The sequence below is a fragment of the Callithrix jacchus genome, chromosome 20 (genome assembly GCF_049354715.1).
Source record: "Callithrix jacchus isolate 240 chromosome 20, calJac240_pri, whole genome shotgun sequence".
NCBI lineage: Eukaryota > Metazoa > Chordata > Mammalia > Primates > Cebidae > Callithrix > Callithrix jacchus.
Genome location: NC_133521.1, coordinates 27,642,726 through 27,665,719, shown reverse-complemented (window position 1 = coordinate 27,665,719; position 22,994 = coordinate 27,642,726). Strand labels below are relative to the sequence as shown.

The 22,994-nt window shown below is 40.4% G+C and overlaps 1 protein-coding gene across 32 annotated transcripts in view; it reads right to left on the bottom strand.

The window, feature by feature from the left end:
• The window catches only part of ZFHX3 (zinc finger homeobox 3), a 1,555,416-nt gene that overhangs the window by 1,446,386 nt on the left and 86,036 nt on the right, over positions 1–22,994 (bottom strand). For all 32 annotated transcript variants that reach the window (XM_054248756.2, XM_054248766.2, XM_054248759.2 and 29 more), the window contains one exon: positions 7,132–7,403. The gene's annotated coding sequence lies outside the window, so the exon portion shown is untranslated. The remainder of the gene's footprint in view (positions 1–7,131; positions 7,404–22,994) is intronic.

Here is a 22,994-nt window from a genome sequence, read left to right as displayed (position 1 = left end):
TGGATTAAAAGTGTATTTTGAATCTCCTGTCAGCTAATTCCTGCCAAAAACTTACCAATATAAAATACTTTTCCCCTTTTGTGTTCCCTGCTACTGCCATTCACTCAGCCCTCACGCTGCCATATTTCAATAATTAGTTTTGATAGGTACATACCTGTCACCTACCATGTAAACACTCCTTAAGAAAAGAGAGTATGTCTTGAATGTCTTTGTTTCTCCCGCAGGATCTTGTATATTGGAAACCTTCTTGTACACCAGATCTCTCTTTTTTGTTTAAATCAACTGTTTTTTCCCCTCGACTGATTTAATTACCCAAATCTGCATCTTCCCTCATCCATCTCTACTGCTATTTCTACAAAGGCAATGGCCTGACAATATACAGTGGTCTAGGCACAGACACAGAGTAGTTTTTTTTCAAATCTATAACTCAGGTGCTAAACAGATTTATGGACTTGAAGCAGCTGCGCTCCATGTACTGTTCCCAGAATGTAAATAAGTACTGCATTAAAAATTAATTAGGCATTCGCTCAAATACCTAATGGTCAATTCAGACATTTCAGCCTTCAATTTTAATAATACAAAAATATTTAATAATGTTAATCTTTCAGAACTGTGTCAATGGGATCATGGATGAATTAACTCACTTCACTAAAGAAATGTACTCTCTGTGGAAAAATGTAAGCCTAGCAGATTCAAATTGTTTATACAAGATCTAAAGGAATCTCTCTCGGAGATGTCTTTCAAATGAGCATACAAAATATTTTCTGCCTTAATTCCTGTATATTACTTTTGAGTAGAGTGTGAACAGACTTCTAAGGCTCAAATATAAGGCAATTGTTCAGAAACTATTTTTAAGTCATAGAATCATCTTACTGATTGAAATAGTCTAGTTATTATCTAGATTTGGAAGGAAGGGCATAGGGTTGAATTCCTGGTTCTGTGACTACCTTAGGCTGGGTGGACTTGGCTTAAGGCATTTAATCTCTCCTCATGTGTTTTCTCATATTTAGAGTAAAGAAACTTCTGCTACCTGTTTATCTACTCGAAAGAGATATTTTGAAATCAAATTAGAGCAGAGTTCCCCAGACTTGGCACTGCTGGTGTTTGGGACCAGGTAATTCTTTGTTGTGATTCTGTGCACTACAATGCTTAGTAGCAGGTCCAGCCTCTGACCACAATGCCAGTAGCATGCATACACACACACACACACACACACACACACACACACACACACACACACATGCACTGTCTTCCCAGTTCAGTTGTAACAGCCAAAAGTGTCTACAGATGCTGCCAAATGCTGGGGTGGGGAGTGGGGAGGAATGACAGACACAACCCATTCCTCTGCCCCATTGAGAATGACTGAATTAAATGATTTATATGGAAACCTTCATTAATACATTGAATATATACTGATCACATACTATATTCCAGACACTGGCAATCTCAAATCATATGTGATTCATGCCCTCTAACAGAGCATATGAATAAATCAGTGTTTGCAATGATAGGAGTTTGGGAGCCCTTGGGGACAGAAGGGGAGAAGGGAAGTGTAATACTAAGATATCAAAGAGTAGAATCCACAGGAATTGGTGATTAAATGGATGCAGGGGAATGAGTAAAGGGAGGAGAGAAAAACAATTCTTATAACATCAACAATCGTTCATTATTATTTCTTACCTAAGTCATAAGAATTTTTCCACAAAAACAGGGACATTTCCCAAAAGAAAACTCATACCACATAAATGTTCATAAAAATAAATATTGACTTCACTATGATTGCTTTCATTTTAAGCAGCGGGGAGACACACACAGACAAACGACTCCATTCTTCCTTTCCATTTGCGCTTCTATCTCCGAACTCTCAAGACCAACAGAGGTTAGTTAGTCTCCATTCCACAGTTAGACTATCAAGCTCCACAAAGATGGTAAAAAGCGGGTGATGGACAACATGCATCACTGATGGGTTTTTAATTGCATTCACTGAAGAACATGTTCTTTTAACATTGTCTAAGAGTTCTGTTAGATATCAACTTTGAAAACCCAAGTCAAATGCATTTGTGCCATCACCAAAAGAAAATGAAACCTAAACCAGGGTGAAAAACAGCCTTTCCTCCATGACCCTGGAGATGTATAGCTTTTCAGAAAATTATTTGCATGTGACATCCTCAACAGAGGTGACTCTATTACCTTCAGTTTTTGGGGTACAGCAAGGCAACAGCTATCCCATTATTTCATGGAATTTTCTAGTTCGTGCAAAACCAGTAAAGTGTAATTTCAAAACACAGAACATCGCATTCATTAGAGGAGAGCTAGTTAAAGGCTGCTAATGGGGCCCTTTGGCTCCTGGTCCTGCCGAGGTATTTGGAGGAGGTCCATGTGCCTAACCACATCAATTTCAGATGAAATTCTCTTTGTAAATGTATGTTACCCAACACCCCAAAATATATGAAGGCCTTCCTGGCTTTTAGAGCTTATAAGCCCCCTGATAATGGAATTCTGTGTAGAAATATCAAAATTCAAGTAACAGAGACAATTTTTGAGAGGATCAAAAATAGAAACCATTATTGCAGTATAAAAACATTTTAGTTACTTAAGAATCCACATTTCTAAGAAAAGCAGCCTTATTAAATTTTCCCCATTTAATTTTCACAAATAGATCACTCTGAAATGTATTTCCCCTAACAAAGACTGCATATTAACAACAAATGATACAACTCCAAATTTTAATTAATGTCAAGAGCTTTATTTTGCTTCCAAGCAACTTATAAGAGACGTGCTATTCATATAATTTAATTTAAGGGGATAGGCATTTGTTTTCTATTTTTAAAAAGGTGGTTTGAAATTCTGGCCCTGTCAACATCATTTAAACATTCCTGTTCCATGCTTCAATATAATAAATTGAATCAGCATTTTAATTGTGCCCATGCTTTGTGGTTCCTGGCAGTACAAAAAGATTCTCTGTGAGCGAACAACTCCCCCCAAGAAAACCCCACTGAGTGATTAATTACTAGTCTGGAAGATATAAATATGTCTCTCAATAAAGACAGTATGGACTGCTGGAAGCTCTGGCCTTATACATCTCCGTGGGGTGCCTTAACTTAGCAGACATCCTCTTAATTCAAACAAGATTCTGGCTCCAGCATTCATGGACGGCTCCCTCATCATACACTGTTCCTTTATTGAACAGCATATTTCTTTCAATTAGCATCATTTTGTACATGTACAAAAATCAGAGGACATCAGGCTTTACGTATAAATACATCGAACTCTCAAGGTGCCTCTGTTCGTTAAGCAAGAAAGAACTGAGGATAATAGTAAATAACACTGCATTTTCAAAAAAGTATCATCTTTGTATAAAAATATTTTATGTTATGCCCAGACATTACTCACGCTTCATTCTGAGTTAAAGATTTGGCCAAAAGACCATAAATTTATAAACGAAAACATAAACTGGCAGGTCTATAAGTCTATTCCTAAGCCTCACACCTATCGTCTGAACTGAGAAGCCTCAGATTACTAGAAGAAAGAGGAGCTTAGACAAAGGTCTCATTGGCTACCTCCCCTTACCTCCACATAGTAAAAACAGGAATTGATGGGATTCCTAGGACTGTTCCTACAAGACCAGAATTAGGTAAGAAGAGTTTATACTAACATTTAAACCAGAAATTGCAAGCAAAGTCAACTAACTTGAAAATCAAGATTAACACAAGAAATCAAGACTAGACATTGGCTTTTTTAAATTGAAGAATTCTCCATGTATAAATGTTAGTCTAATACTCAGCATTAATGACCATGGCATTTATTACCACCATTGAATAACCACATCCCAACACCCTTTCATTATCTTTAAAATGAGGGGGTGGAGACAAGGGAACAGGATTATCATAACTCATTCTGACCAGTCTAGAAATCCAGACATCAGGCTGGGCACAGTGGTCTATTACTGTAATCCCAGCACTTTGGGAGACCAAGGTGGGTGGATCAATTGTGTTCAAGAGTTGGAAACCAACCTGGGTGACATAGCAAAACCCTGTTTCTACTAAAAATACAAAAATTAGCAGGGCGTGGTGACACACACCTGTAGTCCCAGCTACTTGGAAGGCTGAAGTGGGAAGATTACTTGAACCTGAGAAGCAGAGGTTGCAGTGAGCTCAGACTGAAAACAACAACAACCACAAAAGAAAAACAAGAAAATCCAGATATCATGTTCCTAACCATCCTAACTGAAACAGGATGAAAGAAAGGTTTTCTAAAAAGCCAATATGCATTCTGCCATGGAAAAATGTTATTTGTATACAGACTTCTACTGTCCTACTATTTATCTTCACCTGGCCTTGTTAAAAATATTTTTGAACAGGATCATCAAACATAAATGCAAGCATTAAATCAGTAGGCAAACACAAATCTGAATTGAAGTTCTGCAGTAGACTGCAAAAACAGCCATAATATTTAAACTCCTCCCATCAAGAAGTAGAGTATATTTTCCCACCCCTTTAATCTGGACCGATCTTCTGGCTTGCTTTGACCAACAGAATGCACACAAATGGAAGCATATCAACCCTGAGCTGAGGTCTCAGGAGATTCTAACAGCTCCCATTCTCAAATTCTTGGAACTCTGTGCTCACCATGGAAACAAACCCAGAGTAGCCTGAAAGAGATTCAGAGCCAATGTGGAAAAAGATCCTAATCATCCCACCAGCCCCAGATGTGGCTATGATAAACCAGTCAGCCTACACAATATATCAGTTAACTACAAGTACACAAGCAACCTCAGACAAGATTAACCAGGCTTGGCCCACACTAGAAAAACCACCCAGCTGAGCCCAGCCAAAATTGTCAACCTGTAATATTATGAGCTAAATTAAATGAGCAGTTTTTTTAAACAATGAGTTTTGGGGTGGTCCATTATACAGAAATAGAAAGCTAATACAGGTTCTATAAACTCATAACTCAATACATTCCAGGCTTTAAGCTCCTGTATCAGTTTCCCATTATAGTCTTTTTCAGGTACTAGCTATATATTCTTGTGACCTAGTTCCTTTTGAATTCTGATGCCACTTTTTCCTGTAACAAAATTCAGCACTTAGCTAACCAAAAACCCTATATGATTTTCTAAGGTGTATGCAACTATTATGCTTCACATACAAATGGAGGTAGAGACCATGTTTTATGTTAAGTTTTATTATCTAACACATTAGACACATAGTAAGTATTCAAAAAATGCTTGGTTTGGAAGCAGCTAGAGTTTGCAATAAGACCTTTAAACTTCATGTGCTAAACTTTTCTTATTTGTTACATGTAAATATTAGCCTGTTTTACCACAGGGGAGATTGAGTAATTTTTTTTTTTTTTTTTTTTGAGACAGAGTCTCACTCTGTCACCCAGGCTGGAGTGCAATGGCGTGATCGTGGCTCACTACAACCTCCACCTCCCAGGTTCAAGCAATTCTCCTGCCTCAGCCTCCTGAGTAGCTGGGGTTACAGATGCTCACCACTATGCCAGGCTAATTTTTGTATTTTTAGTACAGACAGGGTTTTACCATGTTAGTCAGCTGGTCTCAAACTTCTGACCTCAGGTGATCCGCCTGCCTTGGCCTTTCAAAGTGCTAAGATTACAGGAGGGAGCCACCACACTCAACCAAAATTGAGTAATTTTTAAACTTTCACACTCCTTTACAAATATAAAATAGAGTAAATTTTACAATGAGAAAGCATACAACTAGATAAAATTTGAAATTTCTGTAAATAGCAAAAGTCACAAAAAAAGCAACTAAAAGACAGAGACTGGAAGAAAGAACAGAGAAAGAACTAAAAATCCATAATACACAAAGAGGTCCTATGAAGCAATATAAAAAGAAAAATAACTCAATGGAAAACTGAGAAAAAGATATACACTTATGATATTCAGAAGAACCAATAAAAAAACTGAAAAAAATGTTTAATCTCCCAGAAAATCAGCAAAATGCAAATTAAAATAAAGTATTTTATCATCAAATTATTAAAGGGTAAAAAGACTAAAGAAAATACTGGTGAGTATAGATGGAAACAGGCCTTCTTGCATACTGTGGATAGGAATATAAACTGGCTTATAGGTGGAGAGCTGGGCATATTTATCAAAATGTTAATTAGCCACATCGCTTGTAACTCAAAAATATTTACTGAAACCTTGATTTTAGTAGTTAAAAACTGGAAAGCAAAGTATCCATTAATAATCTCATGGTAAACATTGATTCATCTATATACAGAAAACTATGTAAAATTTTAAAAGAATGTGACGAGGTCAGGAGAAGTGGTTCATGCCTGTAATCCCTACACTTTGGGAGGCCAAGGCAGGAGAATCGCTTGAGCCCAGGAGATCAAAACCACCCTGGCCAACATGGCGAGACCTCATCACTTAAAAAAAAAAAAAAAATTAGCCAGGCATAATGGTGCATGCCCACAGTCCCAGCTATTTGGAAGGCTGAGGTGGGAGGATTGGTTGAGCCCTGGAGAGGTCAAAGCTACACTGAGTTATGATTGTGCCACTGCACTCCAGCCTGAGCAACAGAATAAGACCCTGTTTAAAAAAAAAAAATATATATATATATATATATATGATGAATTTTATGTACTGACATGAAAGATCAAGCAACATGAAGTTAAAAAGGCAGTTTGCCAGCCAACATGGTGAAACCCCATTTCTACTAAAAATACAAAAATTAAAGGCATGATAGTGGGCGCCTGTAATCCCAGCTACTCAGGAGGCTGAGGCAGGAGAATTACTTGAACCTGAGAGGTGGAAGTTGCAGTAAGCCAAGATTGTGCCACTGTACTCCAGCCTGGCTGACAGAGTGAGACTTGGTCTCAAAATTTAAAAAAAAAAAAAGCAGTTTGCCAAAGAATGTGCATAGTGCAACACCATTTTTAAAAATAAGTATATAAATGCATAGGAAAAAGTCTAGAATGATACACACCAAAATAATACTAATTAGGTATTAGTAATATTAATAATGATCAGTAAATGGGATGGGTTGAGGGGCACTGGGAGAGTGAAGGAAGACAATAATTTTTATATGGTTATGGATGATTTGAATTTTCCACAAGCATGAATTTACATGACATGTGTGTAACTTGTTTATATTCCACATACCTGGGCAGCAAAGGAGAGCAGAGCAAAGATGTATTCAACAAAGGAGCCAAAGAAAAAGCTGGGTCTTCACAGAGGAAATCTTCACTCTTATCCTGGTTCACACTGGCAGGATCGTCAGCATTGACACAGACATGAACAAGTATTAGCACTGGGTGCTCCTGCCACATGTCTTCCTCCGTTGCACAGAAGAAAGAGGAAACATCGAGCAGAAAGCTGTGCTGGAGACCACATGTTCGGCCTCTCGGGAGTACGGAGGAGCCTCCTCCTAGAATCTGGAATCAAGATAAATTACATGAGCTCCTGAAAGTTTAACTTGAAAATCAGCACAAACTGGATTGCAGGAGAGAGGTAAGAGACCACCTATGTAATAATGAAGCTAGAAGTTACCAATTACCAGGCAACTTCCCTGTGCCAATATCACTGAGGGCTTTCACACTGTATATCTCACTATATCTTCATAACACCCCTAAGGTTGCTTTTTATTATTATTACTGATAGGAAAAATAAGGCTAGAAGATTTCAAGAAATTAGCAAGGGTTCCATAGCTTCTATATGGCAGTGCCAGGGATCTGAACTCAGTTCTGTTTAATTCCAATGCCTAAGTTCTTAACTAACATGGTATGCTCTCTCAACAGATTGTTGGAAGTAAATGCTCATTCTCTGGTGTTCTAAGAATCAGCACTTAGACTATAAGTTTTCTCAGCAAGGCAATTTTACTTTCTGCAGCAAGGGCACTTATCAGCAGCCTTGCTACAAGAGTGCAATGAATAAAGGAAAGGTGGAAATATTTATCTGTTACATAGTTAAGTCTTTATTGCTAGGTTTTGTATCTGCTGGCTAGAACCAGACTTCACAGTCTAAACTAGACTTGATTAGCTAATATTTTAAAACTCTTAAATAAGTAAAAGGCAAGAAAACAAAGAAAACAAAGAAAAGAAGTTACTTAGAAAAGATATGACTTACTTAAACATGACAAAGTATGCATTACAAGTTAATGCAGGCCTAGGCATGTCTGCTAAGAAGCAAATAGAGTCAGGCTTCTTAATGCTAGAAAGCAAGGAGATGAAACATGCTTCATTTGAAAAAGAACTTTGCTATATTCTTCACAGACAGGGAAAGGCTTCTGAGTTGGAAACACTTGACTACTGGTCTCAAACTCCTGACGTCAGGTGATCTGCCTGCCTTGGCCTTTCAAAGTGCTAAGATTACAGGAGTGAGCTGCCACACCCAGCAAAAATTGAATAATTTTTAAACTTTCACACTCCTTTACAAATATAAAATAAATTTTATACTTGTGTAACAGGATGCAATGAATCAATTAAAAAAAATCATATTGCTTAGCCATAGAATCACAGAACCAACCAGAAAAGCACATGGTGATAGGGTAGATTCAAATGCTTCCTGGGCAACAGGGACCCTGGCTCAAGGAACACACCAATTAAGCAACACAATGTATAGACAAAATTCAAGGTTCTCAGCACTTAGACTATGGATTCACTGAGGTAATGTCATCCCAAGAAGCCTCTCAAGAAACAAACAGCTCATCCATGAGCCCCACGTGAGCTCTTTTCCTATTTGGAATATCTATGGCTTATCTGGGATACTCCTACTGTCTCTTGCTACTTTAGGCCTGTTTTGAATTCATACAGTCTACATGATTGACACAGACATTGTTGAAGAACATGTTTACCACAATCTGTCACAAACCCAGGGCAACTGGATTTCCCCACAGACCTAAAGTTAATACATAAAGAATCAGGGCAGCCAGGTGCAATGGCTCACGCCTGTAATCCCATCACTTTGGGAGACCAAGGCAGGAGGATTGCTTGAGTTTAGAAGTTTGAGACCAGCCTGAGAAATATGCAAAATCCCACCTCTAAAAAAAAAATACAAAAAGGTTAGCTGGGCATGGTGGCAGGCAACTATAATCTCAGCTATTTGGTAAGCTGAGGTGGGAGGATCACCTGAGTCCAGAAGGTCGAGGCTGCAGTGAGCTGTGACTATGCCACTGCACTCCAGCCTGGGCAACAGAGTAAGATCCTGTCTCAAAAAAAAAAAAAATCTAGGGGAGCAAGGATGGAAAGGAGAGTGCTGTGTCTTTATGATTGAGAAAGAGAATTGGAACAATTCTGGTAAGGCACACTGATGGAAAATTCACCTCCATGTTTTTCTGTTTCGTACATTGAGGGTCCACGTGAAATTTTTTTGAAGAATGAGGACCATAGCTTTAAACAAAAATGTTTGGACACCAGCGGAATAGAAGCAAGGAATGGCTGATGCCTAGCTGTGTAATAACTATTGGAAATAGTCTTGGAATTCTTTAGAAATCAATTCCTCACATTCGTAGCTATGGCTGATGGAGACATGTGGTTGGGAATAGTTTCCAGTGAGTTCCCCACAGTGGCTCCATCCAGCATTCTCTTAAAGGTCTAACTAATAACCATACAAGAGCCCTTATAATAAAACCCTCACCCCTCACTCCAATTCTAAATAGATGGAGGCCTTTTAAGCCTTATGATAGACACAAAGGGAATGTGGGATTTTCTGGAAATATTGAGTAATCCCTTTGAAATGGAGACCCAGATAGGAGGCAGAGGTAGCTATCAATATAGCTCCTGACCTAAGCCACCTGAGTTCAAACCCCAGAGCTACTCCTTTCTAGCTGTGTGGTCTGAGGGAGGCTATGTTTATCAGTCTGTTTTCGTGCTGCTGATAAAGATATACCCAAGACTGGGAAGAAAAAAGGTTTAAATGGACTTACACTTCCACATGGCTGGGGAGGCCTCAGAATCATGACGGGAGGCAAAAGGTATTTCTTACATGGTGGTGGCAAGAGAAAATGAAGCAAAAGCAGAAACCCCTGATAAGCCCATTAGATCTCATAAGACTTATTCACTATCACAAGAATAGCAAAGGAAAGACTGGCCCCCATGATTCCATTACCTGCCCCTAGGTCCCCAGACAGCAGGGCTAAAAGGGCACACTGTAAGACACGCCCACTTGGGCTTCTGCACCTGTCTGCCATGCTCTCCCTCCCAGAAGGGGTTTGAGCAGCCATGGCAACTGAACAGGCAAGCCTCACTACAGTCACACATCCTGTGAGGGGCATCAGTGAACTTCCATTTCAGTAGAAGGATCACTTGAGCTCTGGAGTTCAAGACAAGTCTGTGCAAGATGGCAAAACCCATTTCCTACCAAAAAAAAAGTTTCAAAGTTAACTAGGCATGGTGGCATATGCCTTTAGTCTGGGCTGCTAGGGAGGCTTGAGCCTGAGAGGCCAAAGCTGCAATGAACTGTGACCCTGCCACTGCACTCCAGCCTGGGTGTCAGAGTGAGACCCTGTCTCAAAGAAAAAAAAATTTTTAGTAATTCATGTGTTGAAAAAATATACAATAAGTGCTTACTCTGTGCCAAGCACTGTGCTAATGAAGAAAATAATAAGTCAAGACTCCTGCCCTCAAGCTTTAGTAAGAGACACAGAAACAAATAATCACAATTGTAAAAGATGGAGATTGCAATAAAAAATTGCACAAAACGCTATGGGAACACAGAGGATGGAGTGAGTACATTTGGCAGAGAAGGAAGAGATCTTCCTAAAACCCCAGTCAGTTGGTCAGAGAGGGGAATCACCTAAACAATGAAGAGAGATCTTTAATAAATGTAAGATGAAGAGAATAAAAATCTCCATCCAGTGAGGAAGTTTAGAATAGCTGAGATTTTAACATATGTGTGTCTCCAAGCATCCGGCTGAGCCTGAAATGATGAATCGTAAAAATCTACTTCCTCAAAACTCCATAATCCTCTGAAAGACACAGAGGAAACAGCCCCACTTGCTTAGGGAGCCAGCACTGAAAGAAGTTTGCTACCCTGAAGCTGATCACATTTTTGAGTCTTAGGGGAATCTCTGGAGAGGATATAAACAAAACTCCTCTCTTATGTGCATTTAAGAAGTTCTGTCAGAGCCTGGCATAGTGGCTCACAACTGCCATCTCAGCACTTTGGGAAGTCAAGGCAAGGGAACTGTTTGAGCCCAGGACTTTGAGACCAGCCTAGGCAATGTAGTGATATCCTGTCTCTACAAAAAAAATTATTCAGGCATAGTGGTACATGCCAGTAGTCCCAGCTACTCAGGATATCAAGGCAAGAGGATTGCTTGAGCCCATGAGTTGAAGACCAGCCTGGACAACATAGTGAGATCCCAACCCTACAAAAAACATTATTTTAATTAACTAGGTGTGGTGACATATGCCTGCAGTCCCAGCTACTAGGGAAGCTGAGATGGGAGGATGGCTTCAGCCTGAGAGATCGAGGCTGCAGTGAGCTGTGGGCACACCACTGCAATCCAGCCTGGACAACAGAGTGAGACACTATCTCAAAAAAGAAGAAAAAATTCACTGTTACTGCCATTCAAGAATGGAACGATCTGTGCATCCACAAATGGAGAGAAACAGAATGAAGATTACAAAAATTTAATTTAGCATAAACTTGAATGGAGTGGTAAGCCAAATAACATGCCCCTAATGATGTCCACAATGTTAAATCCTAAAACCTGTGAATACATTCCCTTACATGGTAATAGGGACTTTGCATATATGATTAAAGATCTCAAGAAGAAGGAAATGGGACATAGAAGCAGAGGCTAGAGCAATGCACTTTGAAGATGGGGAAGAGGCTATGAGCCAAGGAACACAGTCTCTATAAGCTGGAAAAGACAAGGAAACAGATTCTCCCGAGGACCTCCTCCCCGACCAAAGGGCCCCGTAAGACTGCCAACACCTGAGCCCCATAAGACTTTTGGCCTCTAGAACTGGAGGAGAATACATTTGTGTCTTTAAAACCACGAAATCTGTAGTAATCTGTTGCAGCACTGATAGGAAACTAACATAAAGGAGGGAGGTTTCTCCAGTCCCAAAGCCCAAACAAATAGTGTTTTATCAATCCTCTCAACATCATACAGAGGAGAAAGAAAATGGGAGGAAGAGGGAGGTTAAAGCAAGTAATCCAAAATGAAAGCAAGCAGCAGAGCAGGTCCAGACATTTCATTTTGATGACTTATCAAAATTATTTAAAAAAAAAAAAAAAGGGCCAGGCATGGTGGCTCACACCTGTAATCCCAGCCCTCTGGGAGACCAAGGCAGGTGGATCATTTGAGGTCAGGAGTTCGAGACCAGCCTGGCCAACATGGTGAAACCCCGTCTCTACTACAAATACAAAAATTAGCCAGGTGTGGCAGTATGCAACTGTAGTCCCCGGTATTCGGGAGGCCGAGGCATGAGAATCTCTTGAACCCAGGAGGCAGAGGTCGCAGTGAGCTGAGACTGTGCCACTGCATATCAGCCTGAGCAACAGAGCAAGACTCCATCTCAAAAAAATAATACAGAGCAAGAAGATGGAGTTCGGTACTTGGTTATCCTCTTTGCCAGTAGGATAAAGTCCATCTCACAGAAGTGGTACAAACTGACTCCACAGCCAGGAGGGCCCTGCAACTCACCAGATCAAGAAAAAGAAACAGCATATTAGGATTAGCCACAGAGATGGAAAGAGAAAACTCTTTTGCCCTGCCATGGCAGCCAAAGTTTGTGTTAATGTTTGTGGGAGAAAAGGGAGAAAACAAAGAGGAAGAAAACATACCCACATCATTGATATCCCCAGGCAAATAGACTCAGGTCACTAGCAAGTGCCAAATTTAGTTGTTTGCAACTTTCCCCACTTGCAGATCCCTTGCAAATACATTTAAATGCTATCATCAGTGACACCACCTCCTAAAATAAACATCTTTTCCTTCATGAATTTTCTCCCCCATTTTGACCATGTGAAACCTGCAAAATTTAACACACGCCAGGAGAGGACGGTAACAAGGTAGACAATCTCCAGCTAAGAAATTTGAAAAATATATATATATAAAGAATGGGGGGGGTCAATCTTTGATGAAATAATTGCTTCTGCTGTTATTTTTTGCTATTACTTCAGAAATGTTCTCTCTCTCTCTCTTCCTTTCTTGTCCCTATAGTGAGGTGCCCTGCTGTTGTGCAGATGAAAGGTCCAGTCTCTTTAAAATTTCATGCAGAGCTCTTCACAACATAGAAGCTTTAAAGGCCCATGGCAAATTCAACATATTGTTACACTTGATGGAAGGAGATAAAAATTACATGCAAAATTTACTGTATATTCATTGTCTGGAAATACTATACAGTTACAGCTTCCTCTATTTCACTAACAGATATGGACATGTATTCTGATTTCAGTATTTAGAAACACAAAAGATACACATGGAGTGAGTATTGTACCAAAACTCAGAATGAAACTCGAATCTTCTGAGGTTAGATTAGGGTCCTAGGATGTGTCAACAGTTTTGTTCAGAGTTTTCCTAAATTGCTTCAGATATGTGAGACATATGTAAAAGACAACAAAAGATACAAAGAGAATAAAAAGAGATTTCTAAAACTTGTATATAGCGTGGGGTTCTTTGCCCTAAGTCGTCTTTATTTTTGTATCTCTATGAGAAAAATATAAGAATAGCTGGGTTTTTATTTTTATGTATAAAATTATCTCAAAAAATAAATAAAGAGCAAGAACTGCAGATGTTGGAATGAAGAACACGATGACCTCAAAAGCAAGTATGTCAATCACTACTCTTTGTGTTTTAACTGTAATGAGTGAGCCTTATTTTAAAGTTGATTCTAAATTCACAAATTGGACATCACTAATACTATATCTAAAATTTAGGTTTGTGCTTTTTTTGTAGCTGTTTTTATGTGGACCCACTTTAGTCAAACTCATTCATTTGTATTCATTCATCTTCTTCTTTCAAACATTTATCAGACATCTACTACATGACAGGCACACTGCTAAGTATTTGGAATGAAAAAACAGGCCAGGTGCGGTGGCTCATAACCTCCTAGTACTTTGGGAGGCCAAGGCAGGCATATCACTTGAGGTTTGAAGTTCCAGACCAGCCTGGCCAACATAGCAAAACTCCATCACTATCAAAAATACAAAAATTAGCTGTGCATAGTGGCACCTGCCTATAATCCCAGCTACTCAGGAGGCTGAGTGGAAGGATTGCTTGACCCTTGGAGGTCAAGACTGTAGTGAGCTGAGATGGTGCCACTGCACTCCAGCCTGGGCGACAGAGCAAGACTCTGTCTCAGAAAAAAAAAAAAAGAAAGAAAGAAAGAAAAAGGAATAAAAGGAAAAAAACAGAAAGATGGGATCCCTGACTCGAAGGGGATTACAATATAATAGGAGGAGATGAACACAGCAAAGGGTATATGCAATAAAGCCTCCCGGGTCTACGGAAGCAGGTCTGGGGACATCATGGTAGCACAGAGAGTGTTTCATTTGTTCTTCTTGGAGGAAGAGGGAAAAAACATATATACAGGAATCAGTCCTTGACCAGAGACTGGGAAACTGTCTAGGTGCTGTTGGAATAAACCAAGGCAGTGGTAGTAGATGGGAAGTGGGATAGAGCTCAGAAAAATCAAAAATACAACATCTATAGCACGTGGCTACTGAACAGAAAGCAGGAGCACAGGAGGAGAGCAGGGTGAATCCCAGTTTTTAATATTGGGATCGTCCACCGGCCCATTCACTGTTTCCAGTTATTTACTACCTAATACGGGGCAGGCACACTTCTAAATACTAGAGACACAACAGTAAACAAATGGCGAAAGGACCCAACTCCCTAAACGTAGAAAGAACAAATGGAAAACCAGTAAATAAATGAGGAATCAATATTAAAATAGGTAAGTGCTCTGAATAACATAAAATAGCAAGATGTGATCAAGAGGAACTCGGGGTGGGCAGCTATTTATATTCAGGTGGTCAAGAGAGATTTCTCTAAAGAAGCGACCCTTGAGTCAAAACCCGAGGGCTGGGGAAGAGAAAACCGTGCAAACACCTGCAGGAAGGGCATTCTGGGAGAAGGGAGAGCATGTGCAAAGCCTCTGAGAAAGGGACAAGGCAGGTGGGTTCCAGGAACTGAAAGAAGGCCAAGTTGGCTGTGGCACAGTGAGTGAGGGGAAGTTGCAGAGGCAGGAAAGCAGGGCCAGATCACACGGGCTTTTACAGCCCAGGGAAGGAGCTTGGATTTTAAATATAACGGAGTTTAAGGTTTATTTTATTTTGAGACAGGGTCTTGCTCTGTCACCCAGGCTGGAGCGTGGTGGTACAATCATGGCTCACTGCAGCCTCTTGGGCTCAAGCAATTCTGCCACCTCAGCCTTCCCAGTAGTTGGGACTACAAGGATGCACCATCATGACCAGCTAATATTTTTATTTATTCTAGAGATAGGGTCTTGCTATGTTGCCCAGGTAAGAAAGTGTGCAGGTTTTATGCAGAGGAGTAACAAAAGATCATTGGAGAAACAGATCAGCAAGTAAAAAGGAATCAGTCCAGCTTAGAGGCTTACAGTGACCTAAACTGGAGAGAACACTGGCTTGGACCATCAGCCAAGAAAGGCAGCAGTGCAGGTGAGAAAACTCCAACACTTTCAGAGTCCCTTTCAGAGGTGGAATGGACAGGTCCTATTAAAGGCCTGATAGCACAGAGTAAGGAAAATAGATTAAATGGACCCCTAAGTTTTGGCTTCGGGGACTGAATAAGATAAAGCAATGGAAATGGGGGAGACTCCAGGGCAGAAGCCAGGTGGGAGAGGGAGATTAAAAATGGTTTGGGACATGTTAGGTTCGAGACACCTCTTATACAACAAAGTGGAGGTACTGTGTAGGCAGTCAGTTACATAAGACTGAAACTCAGAGGAGAAGGCAGGGTTAGATAATCCCTTGGGAGTCTGTTGGTATATAGATGAAAGTCATGGGATTGAATGAGATCGACCAGGGGAAAGTGAACAGGCAAGAGAGCCCAGAGGCTCTCCCACACTCAGAGGTCAGGCAGAAAAGACTAAGATCCACAATAGAGCCCAAGAAACCACAGTCACTGAGGTAGGAGGGAAACCAGGAGAGAGTGTGATGTCACAAAAGCCAAAGGGGCACATAGTGTTTCAAGAAGGAGGAAGTGGTCAGCCACAAGGAAAGCACTTGAAAAGTCCAGGAATGTGAGACCACAGAAGCAACCACTGGGGTGAAAGTCACTGAGGTTGTTGGTGACCTTAGAGTTTCAGTGGAGTGGAGAGGACAGAAGATGGACAACTGTGTTAAGAGAATGAGAAATAAGGAAGTAGAAGAAGCTGGCATCAGAAACTTTTACAATTTAAATTTGGTGGTGAGGTCAGGCACCATGGCTCACGCCTATTATCTCAGCACTTTGAGAAGCCAAAGTAGGAGGATCGTATGAGCCCAGGAGTTTGAGACCACCCCTGACAACACAGACACACCCTATCTTTAAATACATATATATCTGCCTATCATCCCAGCTACTTGGAAGGCTGAGGTGGGAGGATCACTTGAGCCTGGGAGATCAAGGCTGCAGTGAGCCATGATTGCACCATTGCACTCCAGCCCAGGTGACAGAGTGAGACTCTGTATCAAAATAAAACTAAATAATAAAATTAAAACTAAAAAATCTATAAAGGACATTTCCAAGTTTAGAAAATTTGAATTTAGACTATAAATGAAATGACATAATTAAATCGATATGAATTTTCTTGGTTGTGAGGATAATAACGTAGTCATGTAAGAAAATGCTATTTTCAGACTGGGTGCAATGGCTCATGCCTATAATCTCAGCACTTTGGCAGGCCTAGGCAGGCAGATCATGAGGTCAGGAAATCAAGACCATCCTGGTCAACATGGTGAAACCTCGTCTCTACTAAAAACACAAAAATTAGCCGGGTGTGGTTGTGCATGACTGTAATCCCAGCTACTCATGAGGCTGAGGCAGAAGAATTGCTTGAACCAGGAAGTCAGAGGTTGCAGTGAGCTGAGATCAAGCCATTGCACTCAGCTGTGCTTGAGACAACATCTCAGCCTGGCGACAGAGCAAAACAACATCTCAAAAAAAGGAAAAGGTTCTTTTCTTACATGGGGATGTAAGAATCCATAAAACCCAAGATAAGGGATGAAGTGACTTGCCTCTGCAACTTCCTGTCAATGGATTTTACAAAAAGATAGGATAAACAGATTGATTGATTGATACAAATATGGCAAAATGTTAACCATAGGTTTATCCAGAAGTTTCTTTAGATGTTGGTACCTTTAGAGGTTGTTTCAACCTCTGTATAATAGATTTGAAATTGTTTTAAATAAAAATTGCATGGGGGTGAGAGATGTGGATTACAGAGGCCTGAGATAGTCCTTTCCCTGAGTGAATGTGTTCTCTTTCCGGGTCCACAATGGGGCGTAGTTTTAAGGGCAAGAACTTCCCAGCGCCATGCCCCCAGTGGAAAAAAACAAAAAGTCAATCACTCCAGGGGAAGTTCTAAGGAACTCCTTTCATTGGCCCGGGGTCTTAGAGAAGGTGAGGTTTCCTCCCAGGTTAAAAGTCCCCTTCTTTCACATCCCTTTGGACTCCATATTTGGGTCTCCTTCCATGAACACTCCCTTCGTGGAAGCTGTCTTTCTCTATCCTGGATTTCCCCTCTAGAGTCCCCTTCCATACTCTCTCATGGAAGCCTGTCTTCCCCTCCTAAACTCCATCTCTCTCTATTCCCTTCCATTCAGTGTGGAAGCTGCTTTCCTCTCCTGGATTCCATCTTTCTGGATTCTCTCACTCAGTGTGAGAGTTAGCTGTTCATCTCTCTCTCCTCCAGTTTTTCTCTCTCTCTCTAAATAAATCACTTTCTACAAACACTTTTGAGTTTGGCATTTACTGCGCACTGCGCTGTGGTCCCCCTCTCATTCTTGAGAGGGCAGGAGACCAAGAACCTGGAGAAACGTCCTCTCAGGGGAGCTGAGGGCACCCTGAACCCCAATATAACATCCCCACTTGATGTCCTAAATCATAATCTCTGGGGATGAAACCCAGTAATCTGCTTTTTTTGGCAGGAGGACAGAGTTTCACCCTGTTACCTAGGCTGGAGTGCAATGGTACAATCTCAGCTCACTGCAACCTCCACCTCCCAGGTTCAAGCAATTATCCCACCTCAGCCTCCCAAGAAACTGGGACTACAGGCATGTACCACAAGGCCCAGGTAATTTTTTTATTTTTAGTAGAGACAGGGTTTCGCCATGCTGGCCAGGCTGGTCTCAAACTCTTGGTCTCAAGTGATTGCCCACCTCAGTCTCCCAAAGTGCTGGGATTATAGGCATAAGCTACTACATCCGGCCAAGTAATCTGCTTTTTATAAAAGCTCCTAAGGTGACTCTGATTAGCAGCTAGAATTGAGACTGTATTAATTATCTATTGCCACATGCAAACCACACCAAAGCTTACTGGTGGCTTAAAACAACCAGTACTTTATTAGCTCACAAATCTATGGGTCAATATTTTGAGTAGGACTCAGCAGAGCCATGGCTCCACTAGGACTGGTGGATTCAACACCACCTAACGCAGACCTGTGGCCCCTTGGGGCTGGTTGTGCTCCATGCAGCTTCTCCCTCCAGAACAGCCTGGACCTTTTTACGTAATAGATGGGTCCCTTCTATCAGAACAGATGCTACAAGACCTGGGTGTGGAAGTCAAGAATATCACTTCCATCACTTTGCATTATTCAAACCAAGTTACAAACTAGCCCAGATTCAATTCAAGGGGAATAGAGAAAGAGACCATTCCTTTTTTTTTTTGAAACACAGTCTTGCTCTGTCGCCCAGGTTGAAGTGCATAGCTCACTGCAATCTCCACCTCCCACGTTCAAGCAATTCTCCTGCCTCAGCCTCCTTAGCCGCATACCACCATGCCTACTAATTTTTTGTATTTTTAGTAAAGACCGGGTTTCACCATGTTGGCCAGGCTGGTTTGAACTCCTGACCTCAAGCAATCCACCTGCCTCAGCCTCCCAAAGTACTAGGATGACGTGAGCCACTGCATACTCTCAGCCAAGAGACCATTTCTTGATGGAAAGAGCAACAATATCATGTTACAAAGGGGTGTGGATGCGGGAGGCATTGATTCACTGGGGGCTGTCATGCTGATGATCTACTACAGACACCCATAAAATTAGACTACCAAAGCCCCGCCTTAAATAACACAAATTTTTGTTATCTCATAATTATCTTGTCCATATGTAAATGGTTCTTCTAAAACTGCTTGAAAAAAATTCATTTTCTTAATTTTATAGTCTTGCCATTTTCAGATGCTATTCATTTGCTCAATAGACCATAAGCATTACAGAAAGTTCAGTCTCTCCCACCAATTCCCAAGTCTCTGAGACCCAAATCCCAGCAGTTTTCTAAACCGAGAGACAATAGAAGAGGTTTTAGAAGAGTCTCAGAAAGTTCTCAGTAACCTCACAGACAAACAGAGAGCAAAGACAGGGGCCCTTCCATCCTCATTCCTGCCCTCTGGGTGATGACAGAGGTGATACCCACAAACTCTCCCCTTCAGCAATTTCACAAAGGTTCATTAGCTGCTCACCATATCAACAGAGGTGGCCAGGTCCTTCATTTGGGATCTGGAATGGGAAGATGAGTATTGGGTCCGGATGGGGGGGGCGAAGAGAGAGAGAGAGAGAGAGAGAGAGAGAGAGAGAGAGAGAGAGAGAGAGGATAAACCCATTGCCCAGCTCTTGCCCCCCTGACCACAGCTTTTGAAGTAGTGGCATCCACATTCACATAATTTTTATTGTGTGCATTTGTGAGATTTACTAAAGCAATAGATACACATACATACATGTCCTTGTCCAGAATGGCTCTTAACACAAGGTCCTCACTATGAAAAAATTCCACTTGTGTCAGCCTTCAAATTCAAAAAGCAGTAGATGCTGCTGCCCCTAACAAATTTTTAAGTGCCTCTTGTTAATCTAGGCTCTATTCACATAAACTACCTGGGAGTGGTACCCCCTGGAGTTGTGCAATGTAGCAGTCCTGAGTGTCGGTGCTAGATTTTACACCCAAGTTCATCTGCCTCTAAAGCCTGAGCTACTTCTACTACACTAAGCAGGTCTGAAACCAAAAAGGTATGAATCTCTGATCACAGAAACTGAAGAATCAATTAGCTGAGTCAGGAGGCATCTGATTTTCTGAAGGGCTCCTGAAATCACCTACAGAGGAGGAGCAAGGCAGTGAAAATTGCATTAGAGTTCCTTAGGCTCTAGTTATGCCTGTTCAATCATGAATAAGCTGTGTGGCCTTGAGCAAGTCACTTCACTTCTCTGGGCCTCTGTCTCCTCAACTGTCACGGGAATAGTTTCTATCATAGCTGACAATTCTTAAGACCAAAAGTATTTATATGTGATCATGCATGTTCATATGAAGAACAGTCCGTCAAAGTATATGCACACTTTAAGCAAAGACATGTATGATAAAAATATCACCATCAATTTAAATGCACTTCATTAGAAGAAGTAGTAGGATTTTTGTGGGGTTTTTTGAGACTAAAAACACAGACACACACAGCAAGACTTTGTCTACAAAAATTAAAAAATTAGCCTGACATGGTGGCTTGTGCCTGTAGTCCCAGCTACTCAGGAGGCTAAGTGGAAGGACCACTTGAGCCCAGGAGTTCAAGGCTGTAGTGAGCTATAATCATGCCACTGAACTCCAGCCCAGGCAACTGAGTGGATCCTGACTCTTTAAAAATAAATAAATAAAACTTAACTTGCATTTTCTGAACTATGAGGTGTTACTGCCATTTTTGTTGACTCTTTTCTACCCCAATTATAGTTACTGGAAGGAATTATAGGAACTAAATGCCAATCAGTAGTTTTATTATACAATAGTATAAATTATTACATATTTAACACCATTTATAAATATCAATATCTAAGCAGCAAACAATGTATGTATCTTACACCATCTACAGATGAGTGTAGAGTGAGTGTGTGTGTGTGTGTGTGTGTGTGTATGTACTTGAATGGCCTTTTCATGAACTTTCCAAATTTGATCATCGATTAAGATGTCCAGAGATAATCAGTTTAGGTAAAATCAAATGTTATCATTGGTCATAATCAGGAGTGACCATATACTAAAATGATAACATGACATGGAAAATGTTTTGTGAAATGTACAATATTATATATGTCCCAGTACTATTATGAAATTTAAGTAAGTGCTATATGGCTCCAATGTTTAGCTGATAGATATATCTTTGAAATGTTAAAATACCAGATGAAAGACAATCGAATAGAAACAAAATAATCTCTAAAAATAACTTAGAGATGATCTGAAAGTGTGATGAATTTTCTAATAAGTAATAGTGGATGCTGGCTTTTATCAAATAACAATGAGGTCCCAAGCACAGACCCAAAAGATTTATTCATCATATACTTTTAATTCTCACAACTGGTTTTGCCACCTCAACTTTCCCACTACCTAGCACATACAGAAACTGATTAAGTTTGTCCCACTGCTGAAGCCCAAGGGGATTCTCAGAACTTTTTTTTTTTTTTTTTTTGAGACAGTATCTTGCTTTGTCACCTAGGCTGGAGTGTAATGGCAAGATCTTGGCCCAGTGCAACCTCTGCATCGTTCAAATGATTCTCCTGCATCAGCCTCCCAAGTTGCTGGGATTACAGGCACCTGCCACCACACCTGGCTAATTTTTTTGTATTTTTAGTAGGGACAGGATTTCACCATGTTGGCCAGGTTAGTCTTGAACTCCTAACCTCAAGTGACCCCCTTCAGCCTCCCAAAGTGCTGGCATTACAGGCGTGAGCCACCACACCTGGCCAACATCTCAGAATATCTGTCTGAGAGGCAGACAAATCAGGGAGGCTCTATCTAGGAAACACATGATCTCCCCATTTTAGAGATGAAGACACTGAGCCTTGAAGCATTAACCAACTTAGCCAAGGTCCCAGAGCAGGTAAGACCTGAAGCCATAAAACCCCCAAAGCTGGCTTTTAATCACTATACTCCAGTGGCTGGCTGTAAGAGAAAATTTATCAAAAATCTTGCCATCAATAAATGAAAAACTTAAGGAATAATAACTCTTAAAATACCCAGACTTCCTTAAAATAGCCTCTTGAGAAAGCAAACACATTATGTTATTTTCAATCACTGAACTTGGAAAACAATGCTATTGCCATTTTTTCTGCTCAGGAATCAAGGAGTTTTAAGCCTTGAGATCTGCTGAAGTATCTTATGGGGTCTTTTGCTGCCTGATTTTTCCCAAATGATTCCTTGTTCTTATTAGTAAAATATTAAGATTAACAGCTCTGCCCCGTATAAAGCTAACAACAGAAAGATATTACATAACTAATACATTCTGCAAAAATAATATTCACACAAATACTTATACAAAATTGTAACTGAATTGGGAAGGTGCGACTGAATAGGTACTCTTTATTCAAATGTTTCCTTGCAGTTCATCAGATAATAAAGAACACACACCAAAAGAATCACAGAAATAGAATGTACCCTCGAGTTACATCACAAGGAGGAAAAAAAGTCTCCCTAGATAAGAAATTCAAGTTTATTTTATCTTAAATCAGACCAAAGGGATTTAAGTTGCTTTTTTAATCTACTTGTGCATAACGATCTCTCAGATTAATCATACTGTTTAATAGAATATTATTATTAATTAGACATGTCAGCGCTTCAGGCAGAAAATTATTGGGAAGTAAAAAGGTCTATATTCCAAAGGCTCATAAGAGAAACTTCCATTTCTATCACTGCTCATCTCTTTCAGTTCCAATTCTCAGTGGAAATTCCTCAACGAATTTAGTCCTTGTAACAATAACATTTAGAAGTGTTTCCCATTTAAAAGATAGCTGAACTAGAGTTTGCCTTGTAAGATATTTTCTGTGTTATCGGTAAACCAATTACATTTTTTAGGGGACGTAGTTTTAGAGGAAAGTCCTTCAGTG